The 9,998-nt window shown below is 40.8% G+C and overlaps 1 protein-coding gene and 1 long non-coding RNA gene across 2 annotated transcripts in view; one reads left to right on the forward strand and one right to left on the reverse strand.

The window, feature by feature from the left end:
- Positions 1-3,998, reverse strand: part of LOC108239879 (histone deacetylase 7) — a 41,477-nt gene extending 37,479 nt beyond the window's left edge. The window contains exon 1 of the mRNA XM_017422904.3: positions 3,866-3,998. The gene's annotated coding sequence lies outside the window, so the exon portion shown is untranslated. The remainder of the gene's footprint in view (positions 1-3,865) is intronic.
- Positions 3,111-4,878, forward strand: LOC119616988. The gene is made up of 3 exons (XR_005233116.1): positions 3,111-3,474; positions 3,614-4,031; positions 4,146-4,878. It is a non-coding gene; the product is annotated as an uncharacterized LOC119616988 (long non-coding RNA).
- The last annotated feature ends 5,120 nt before the right edge of the window (positions 4,879-9,998 follow it).

The raw sequence follows: 9,998 nt of genomic DNA on the forward strand, positions 1-9,998 counted from the left end.
CACTCCTGTTGGCATTTTGGTGTTTTCTTTGTTTTCTTTTCTTTTTTAGCCTGGACCAAGTAAAAGCTCAACTTGTGACAAATGTACTGCAGATGAATGTAAAGGACTAAAACGGCCTATGTTAAAATACAAGTACGGTATCTCTGAAGTATCAAGCAGCTCACTGCACCTTTCTTGCTCAGCAGCAAACATCAGACCAAGTTATAAACGAGGAAACAAAAATAAGGAAAAGCCAATAGTAGCGAGATGCTAAATCGCTAGAAATGACGAATATGCTCATCAGAACTAAAAAGCTATGAATCCTGTTCGTGTATACAACAAGTAAAATGTTTCATTTCATGTGTAGAACTGTGGTTTTGGTAAATGCAGTTTTTTCTTTGAACCCCACAGAGCTATAGGGTAGAAAACCCTACCCACCGAGCTGGTGCTGGGGGCTGCGCTCAGCGGCGGGAAGCTCCCGACAGCAAACCTGAGTGTAAACCACAGAGGGGAGCGACTCGCCTCGTTTCTCTGGAAACCGGCTGCGATGCTGGAAAGAGTTGCTTTACGACGCCTTCACACTCCGGCGAGAGCACGTGCAGAAAAAAAAAAAAAAAAAAGTACAAAACCCCGGAGTTGGGGGCGATGGGGCGAATCCCAAGAGCGGTTCAGGCTGTGGCACTGGTTGGTGTCAGACATGCAAGCCTCAACGTTGTTGTGGGTGTAGATTCGTAAAATTAGAGCTCACGATCAAACAGTTTCGATGTCCATTTGCCAAATGTAGGTGGTAAAAAGGGAGATTGTGTTTAAGCTGCTGCCTGCAGTCCCAGTGAGGACGGCAGAAGCGGCAGAATCCTTCAAACGTATCATGTTTCCTCCCAATAAAGGCTTTCAGATCTGGACAACTAAACCCTCAAAATCTCTTAAACTGCTTCCTACACGGCAGCAAGAGTCAGCTGCAGCTTTAAAGAACCTGCTTGCAGTAAAGCTTCTTTTTCAAATCAAATATTTATATACGTATAAACACAAATATCGTCCCAATTAAATGCTGAACCTAGAACTAAGCTTATTAAAGGCGAGTCAGTGGTGTTTGACACATCATCTTTTCCTTGAGGGCTTCCTCATTACTTCACTTGCAGCCTCTCCTGTCATTAGGAGTCTTTTTCAGGTGACTGCAGATTTAATGACAGGTGATCCCGGGTCTGCCACGGAGCCAGGATACTTGACTTTGGCATTTGAAAACAAATTAAAAGCCGGGCATACCTTGACGGATTGCTTCGCGCCAGGGTTTTAAACTAAGATCATCTAATGATGAGAGAGGACAAAGCTGCAGCTGTTTTTGCTTGACCCTTGGAAATAACTTTACGTGCTATCTCACGGTCAGAGGATGGGCTGTGAATGACTCTCAGCTACTACCACGTCCAATTTTAGCTCATTATCTGTAAAACTGAGTGAGTTCGAGACGTTTCTGTGTTGGCTGATACTGATATGCCAGTATCAGCCCAGCTTCAACCAGCCACCAAGGCTTAGCTCCATATCTGTGCAGCTGACTAAATCATAACCATTTTTTTAGTTTTTAAGGTCAGCTGTTAGAAGTAAAAGTTAAGTACAAAATGTTACAAGTAGGAGAACGTCCAACGATTAGTTCCTGACAGTTTCATTAAAATCCATCCAGTGGTTCATGAGAAAATTAAATGGCCAAGTTTTAAACAAAGAATCTCGACTGATCTGTTCGCACTCAGAGTATGTGTTGGGGATCAGTCTGAGCTACTGCCACACCAAATATTGCCGTCCTCCCTCTCCTTTTTTGTGGTGGAAAACAAATTTGTATTGGATTTGTAGCGAACGGGTCAATAAAACTTCAGAAACCCATTCTGGATAGAGACTTTCAGAGACAAAAAAGAGCTCAGACAGCGTATACGAGGTAAATGATCTTGGTTTGAAAGTAAGCTTGCAGCCTTTCAGCGGGGTGGCCGTGCACACACACAGTTGTAGCTGGAGGCTGAGAGACGGGGATCTTTTGTCCCCGAGGGCCACTTCGGAGTCGCTGTGGCCTCTTGACCCACTGCCCCAGGATCCTTACAAATCAAACAAACCTGAAGTCCGATGATTTATATTAATGGCAGAAACAGAAAGCCCTCAAGGTTATCACATTATTCCTACAGTTCTGCTGCTTCTGCCCTCTTTCTCCTCAATAAGAGATCAAATTTAGTCTCCAAAGAGCTGCAAACTATCGGATATTTTCTTTACTTTATTGGGTTTTTTTGTAAAAGTTTCTGAAAGGTTCAAACGGACTCTTTGTCCCAACAGAAGAACAGGGTTTTTTTTTTATCAGTTTCAAACTCTAAAACACAAACCAGACAAAAAATCTGTATCATTACACATTATTTTTAAACGTGCAGTCTGATTTATAGCCCAACAAAAGTTGACAAAAACTAGAGCAGCACAGCAGAGTAAAAATAGAGCAAAAGTTTGGTGTTCGGAGCAGTGGAACATGCTGAGGCGAGCACTTTGGCTTCAATAGTTTCTGTAGAGGACACGAGCAAGGAAGAGGAGGCGAGAAGCTGAGTTCATTATCGCTCGCCGCCAAAAGGTGAAGGCGGAAGATAACGTTTTTCCTCACGTCCGTGTGTCTGTTAGCAAAATATCTCATGAACCACTGAAGGAATTTTAATGAAACTCTCAGAGAGTAATCATTGGGTGTCCATCTACAACGGATTAACCTTTGCAGTCAACCTGATTCAAGATGGCTGCCATAGCCAACTGACCTTAAAAAACACATAATCTGCAATAGTTTCGTCAATTTTACAGATACTGAGTTAAAATCTGGCATGTTAGCAGCTGAAATTGATACCCAACACATATTCTGAGCACTAACAGATTGCTCAAGATCTTTGTTTAATATTTTGCCTATAACTTTTGGCAATCAACTTTGTCTGTCTGTTAGCAAAATATCTCATGAACCACTGGACAAATTTTATTGAAACTTTCAGAAAGCAATTATTGGATTTACATCTATAAATTAATAACTTTCAGAGTCAATCTAATTTAATATGACCACCACAGCTAATAAACATTAGACAACACAAAAAGGACTATAACTCAGTCAAGTTTACAGATACTAAGCCAAACTGTGTTGTGATAGTAGCTGAGAGTCGTTCACGAGACATAGCAATATTGCATGAAAGATTTTCAAAGGTTTGGCAGTAATGTCTATAACTCTATTACTTCTCAACATATGATGAGTCTAAGACTCTGGCATGAAAGGCGGCGGGCGACATGCATTCCCCCATGAACTGCTAGGCCTTTAATTGACGTTTGTAAAGTTTGTTCTTGATTAGTTTCTCGCCTCAGAGGTGCAGCTGTCAGTGTGACACCATGAGCCGAAGCCCTTCATCGTCACCCCTCCGCTCATCTGCCTCGTTAGAGGAGGACAAACGGTCTTCCTTCCACCTCCTAACGCTTTTCACCGACGAGCTTGCTCTCCTGAGCTGGGTGGGTCTGCTCGCTTTTCCCTACTTAACCCTCCCGAGAGACAGAACTTCCAAGTCTAAAGTAAAGAAACCAGAAAAAAGACATGCGTGTCCATTACTCACTACAATCTTTTTTGTTGTTGTTGTTGGTCCGAATCTAGAATAAACCAAAGCTTTTCTAAAGTGAGCAGAACCAACTTCAGGAGTACGAGGGCAGATGACCCATAGCAGCAGTCACATCAGGATCTACATCTGCAAAACCTCCAGAGCAGCTCAAACCCTCTGTTTAATAAATGACATATCAGCATGCCGTTTGACTTGAGAGAATTAAAACAATCACTAACAACCACTTTTTGTTTTTACACAGCAACTGATTGCTTCAGGAGAAAGAGATGTATGAATGCAGATCTTACCAGTTTGGGGTGCTGGGGTCAGCAGCAGCAGCAGCAGAGGGTCCGACGCTGGTGGACTCAGGGACAGGAGCGCTCTGCTGACAGGGGAGTGGTGCTGGAGTCCGACTGTACCCTGACAAAGACTCACACACACATTGGCCAACTCTACAAGCTCTCTGACTTTTCTGTGAGTTGCACTTCCTCTCATGTGAGCTCAGCTCTCAGTTTCTCTCTCTCTCTCTCTCTCTCTCTCTCTGACATTTAATAGCAGCTCTCTAATTTGCTTCTTTTTTTTTTTCAGGGAAGACAGTTGCTCTGCCCTATCATCCTCTCATGAAACTTTCTGGCTGTGCAGTAGAGGCTCCGGTGGAGGGAGGAGGAGGGGACAGAGCTGTGTGTGTGTGTGTTTGTGTTGAGGAGAAACCGAGATTGTGCAGCCACTTGTGTCTGACAGACAATAGCAGGAAGCGTTGCTTCAGGATGAACAAAGTACACAAGACCGATTTAAAGAAAGCTGCATCAAGCATGAAGCACTTGATTAGGAGCTAAACACTTATTTCAGTGTTTCAGTCTTTTGCCCGTGAAAAGTAGAAGAAATCATACTGAAAGAAAGGCCGAGCATATGTTGAAGGAATGCATGTTGCCCGCCGCTTTTCGTGCCACAGTTTAAAACAAAGATCAGTCTTATGAGAAATGTGAAAAGTTATGTGAACTTTTTTGGTAGATGTGTTGAAGATGACTCAAATCAAAATTTAGCTCGATATCTGAAAAAATGGCTGACTTACAGCCAGTTTTTGTGCTTCCAACAGCTGCGGACTTCTTGAATTGGGTTTCTTCTACAAAAGAATCAGCTGTAGACGCACATCAAGTGATTAATTTCTGAGAGTTTGAATACAGTCTGTCTCGTGGATCATGGAATATTTTACTAATAAGACAGATACACACGTTTGACATTTGTTTGCTGTGCCACATTTTTATACCACAGCCTGTCAGATGTGACCTTACAGCTGTGGGGATTTTTTGTTGTTGTTGAATATCTTTATCTTTCTCTTGCAACATATGTATATATTTTGCACTTACCAATTAAAAAAAAAAAAAAATCACATGACTCAGTTACTTGTGAGTAAACACACAAGTGGAGCGGTCCGTGTGATTCCTCACACAAGGCAACAGGTTTCACTCCAAAAATCACATTTCAGCTTGAGTAAAAGTCAGGAAGTTAGCAATTTAGGTGAAAAAGTATTCCACAAACTTTAAACCTATCAAAGTCCGATTCTATCCTCACAAAATCAGCTTTGAACTCCAGCTGCTTTGTTTATTTTATTGACTTTATTTTCACCTTGAGTAGCCTCAGTCTGGTTATAGAGTGAAGTTATAACATTAATTTGCTCGCCAACTTTGGCAAACGCACGTTTCCTCGGAAATACGAGCAGAAAGACGAGCGAGCGCATGTGGTTTTGTCAGATTTGTCATGACTGAGATCTTTGACGAGCACTGCATTCATTCATCTAAAAAGCGAAACACCAGAGGCGAGCCCCAAAAATTGCTTTGCTGGTTCTATAGCAATAAAAAAATAGAGCGTATGAACAGAAATTGTAATATATTTGGGTTTGAAAAGACCAACCCCAAAAAACGTTGGGACGTTGTGGAAAATAAAAATAAAAAGAAGAATGCATTGATTTGCAAATCCATGTTTTATTCGCAATGCAACATAGTAAATGTTTCAAACGTTTAAACCAGAAAAATTGTACCATTTTGAGAAAAAAAGGCTGCAAAAGTAAGTGAAACAGCTGGAGGAGCGTTTCGCAGCTCATCAGGTTAACTGGTAACAGGTCAGTAAGAGGAGTGGGTGTAAAAAGAGCATTTTAAAGAGGTCGATTACCTCAAAGGTAAAGATGGGCGGAGGTTCACTGGTCAGCGAAAAACAGATTCTGAAAATAGTGGAACGATTTCAGAATCATCAAAAGCATAAAAAAACAGGTCTGATTCTGTTCTGGACGTCACTCCGTAGACTCAGCAACACTTCCACACATCTGTCTGTAAACACAGTTCACTCGCCAGCCACTAATGCTGCTTAAAGCTCTATCATAAAAAGAAGAAGCCAGATGTGAACACCATCCAGAAATGCTGCTGTCTTCTCTGGACCAATAAAAAATGAACTGAGGCAAAGTGAAAACTGTCCTCTGGCCGATTAAATCGACATTTAAAACTCTTTTTGGAAACTACAGATGGGATGTCCTTTGTACTAAACAGGAAATCGACCATCCAGTCTGTTATCAGTGCACAGTTCAAAAGCCAGCCTCTCTGATGGTATGGGGGTGCATTGATACATTTGGCATAAGGAGCTTACACATCTAGAAAGGCACCATCATGCAGAAAAGTATATACAGGTTTTAGAACAACATAGTTTCTTTTTTCAGGGAAGGTCCTGCATATTTCAGCAACACAAACCTAAACTTCCTCCTGCATCCATTCCAGCAGCAGGGCTTCATATACAGGAGACCAGGAGCTGAACTGACCCGCCTGCAGTCCAGACCTCTCACCAAGTGAAAACACTGGGTGCATCATAAAACGAAAGATTCATCAAAGATCCAGGACTGTTGAACAGCTCGAATCCTCCATCAGACCAGAATGGGCCAACATTCCCTCCACAACCTCCAGCAGCCGCTCTCCTCAGCTCCTAGAGGTTTTTACAGACTGATGTTAGAAGAAGAGGAGGATTCTTCAGAGATAAACATAATCCTGGAACAACCTTTTTGAGACATGTTGCTGCCATCAAATTCAAAGTGACCACTTTCTCCCCCAAAATGATACAATTTCATAGTTTCAACATTTGATACGTTTACTGTGTCCTACTGTGACTAAAATACGGGTTCATGAGATTTGCAGATCATTGCATTCTGTTTGTATTTACAATTTTAACAATATCCCAACTTTTGAAGGATTATTGAATGTACCTCTATGATGCGTAGAAACTGTGATGATCATCTGCTGTGAGGACTACTATATACTTGATACGGTAATCTCCTAAAAGTAAAAAATTAAAATCCTAAAAGACTGTTGGCAGCTAATACTTTGTTTTTATTTTTGATTTATCTGCTGCGTGTCTCATTGAGTCAAAGCTAATCCTGCCTTCCTGCAGGCATAACAATGCCACAGACAGACATAACAAGTGTAGTCGGCGCCACACCGAAGCAGAGCCGACATACATCGGTCCCGTTGGACCGAATCGGCCCGTGTTGACTTCTGGGTTTTCTTTTCAGTTCGAGAGAAGATGAAAAATGCAGCCCAGGAGGTTGACATCTCCTCTAACCTGACCTGTTGTGTGGTCTGGCTCCTTCTGCTACCTCTAGCAGCCGTGGATTAGCTTTCTGTTTCAGTTGTAACTCCATCCTTTGGGAAAACACGCTGACCAAAGGGAGCTTGTGCGTTGGGGTTATGACCCTTTGTCTGAGAGAGACCCTGAGGCTGGTTCTCCTCTGGCTCACTTTCTGTTCAAACAAACTCTGAAGGGAATGAGAGATTCAGGTTTTGAAACTAAACAAAAATATATGCAAAAAAACTTCAATCCAATCAAAAAAAGGAACAAATCTTATATGAGATAGTTTGGATTTCTGATAAACTTATGTAGTTGAACAACCACATACCTTGTACATATATTATAAGTCATATAAAATTCAATTTATACCCAAATTTATATGTATTGTGATGTATATATGTGCATAGAAGAAACAATCTGCTTTTTATGAGCTCATATTTTAACAATCTGAGCACCAAAGTTCTCACAGTCAGCTATAACTTGTGGAAGCCGGCGTCTTGTTCCTCTGACACAAAAAGCTAACTTGTTCCTTCTGGAGCGCTGAGAGGAAAAAGGGAAAAGAATAAAAGACGTCAAGGCTGATAAGAGGCACGTTAGGAGTCCTTGAGGAAAACAATGGGATCTGCATCATCTGGAAACATGAGGTGGTAAAAGATTCTAAATATCAGAAGGAGGAGCGGGAGGAGCGGGAGGAGAGGGGAGCACAACCAGAGGGAACTACTGGACACAGGTTATCTACTTGTGAATGGCCATCTTTTATTCTTCCATTATTTGTTTAAACCTTATCTACTTTATAAATGTTTTTCAAACATAGTTTCCTTAAAACCTGTTCAGCTGCCTCAACATTAATTATGAGATTCAGTAGTTATTTCTGTCTACTCCTCTTTAGTCCTGGATATCAAATGTGGTTATGCTTTGGGACTGATAAAACCTAAAGAACAGATAAGACCAAAAAAAGAACAGAAAAGAAAATATTTTATCACTGTTTTCCTTGTAGCCTCCTTTAAACACCTTTTGTACTGTAAGCAAAAGTGTGCAGTTTTTCAAGAACCAATACTTTATCTAATATTTTAAACATGAGAAATAATCTCCAGAAACCAAAAAACTTTTAGGTAACGATTTAGTCATTCTGAGCTGGGTATGGACCTGGTAAAACTACAAATGTTTAAGCAGGTTGTTCTTAAACTTCACAAACTGCTAAAAGTAAAACAGACAATCTGAAACTTTCCCCTGACATTATTTTATGAGGATTGTAGTTCCTGTGCATAACCAACTTTTAAGTATAAATGAAACCTAAGAATACATAATACTTTTGCTAATCAACAAGAAACCCCACAAGAAGAAGAAACAATGCAAATGTTGCCAATAAAAAAATGTTATAATAAAAAATTGTCCAGGCCTGAGCATACCTTTTCGATAAACAGGCAGGCACATTTGTGGACAGCTCAGTATTTTTACATGTGACATAACAGCTTTGTGTTAAGTTCTCTTATGCGCCACAAAAGGTGAGCTTTTTTTCTGTCACAGGACTGTTAGACCCCAGTGGAAGTTTACAATGATTATGCTAATTTTTGTACGAATAGTGTCACAACAGAAAGACAGAAATACACTGGAAAGGCCAACCACAGGGCGGCCTACTGCTAACGAGGCGAGAAGCTGTGCCGCCATCTTGCTAGGTGCTACTTGACGTCCTGCGGCAGCGGACCACAGATTTCTTTTTTTTTTTTTTTTTTTAGAAAAAACCCCAGCGAAAATATTATTATTTTTTTGCCATTAATTGATACAATTATTGGGACCTGTACTTCAAAGAAAGTAGCACTACCTTTCATAGGTAAGTAGTCCGCAATATTAGCTCGTATATCATTAAAATGCGACCATTTTAGCTTTTGTCTGACTTGTCTATTGCGCATGTCTATCTATGCTGTCTGAAAATTCGCTTAGAAATCTACAGATATCTGTGTTTTACCTATTTATGGGTAAAGTATATATGTTTAGTGAATTAGTGTATTGGCTAGACTTCAGTACCGATTCACGTCTAAGTACTTAAGTGCATGGTACATACAGTAAAACCTAAGTATTTCCAGTAATTAGAAAAAAATACTACATTACACAAGTTTAAGTTATTAGTGTAAGTGTACAGATACTATTAGCAGAGCTCTGGTGAGACTGAGGAGACGTGTGAAGTACTTATTTACTTAAAGTGTAACTTTGTGTGTTGGTAACTTTATCTCTAAGTTGAGTGTTAGCTAACTAAGTGACAGATTGTAAAGTATAAATTAATTTAGCTTTTTGGCCTAATGCTTGATCCGTGAGTACAGACCATTGATTATTAATATAATTTGTAATAGCTGATTGATGATTCAGGGAAGGTAGAGGACATTAATAATCCACCTAGTTTAGTGGGAGGCTCCTTACAGCTGACACTTCTTCCTTGTTTGCAAAATATGCATGTTATATGTTTATTTAGGTGAAATAAGGATACTTTTATACATTTTTGGACCAATGAAGGCATGAAGCACGCACATGGTGTTAACAATGTGGGGGTATAACATGTAAACATCATAGAGTGACTGATACGGATTTATCCTGAAAATAAACAAGACTATAATATAAGACTACATTAAAATAAAAGGACAACAACAAACAACTCCGGCTGTCTCGACCACAAAGAGGTGACTCTCTCGGGCCTGCGATGACCTCCCGAGGAAACGCCGCCGCCAGCTGTGTCGAACATCCTCACGTGCTTCTGAGAACGCTGGCTGCTGCCCTTCTCAGCTTTCAGTCGGGCCGGAGCGGCGAGCTGACCCGTCTCAATCGGGAAGGGGGGGGGGGGGG

This window comes from Kryptolebias marmoratus, linkage group LG4 (assembly GCF_001649575.2).
Source record: "Kryptolebias marmoratus isolate JLee-2015 linkage group LG4, ASM164957v2, whole genome shotgun sequence".
NCBI lineage: Eukaryota > Metazoa > Chordata > Actinopteri > Cyprinodontiformes > Rivulidae > Kryptolebias > Kryptolebias marmoratus.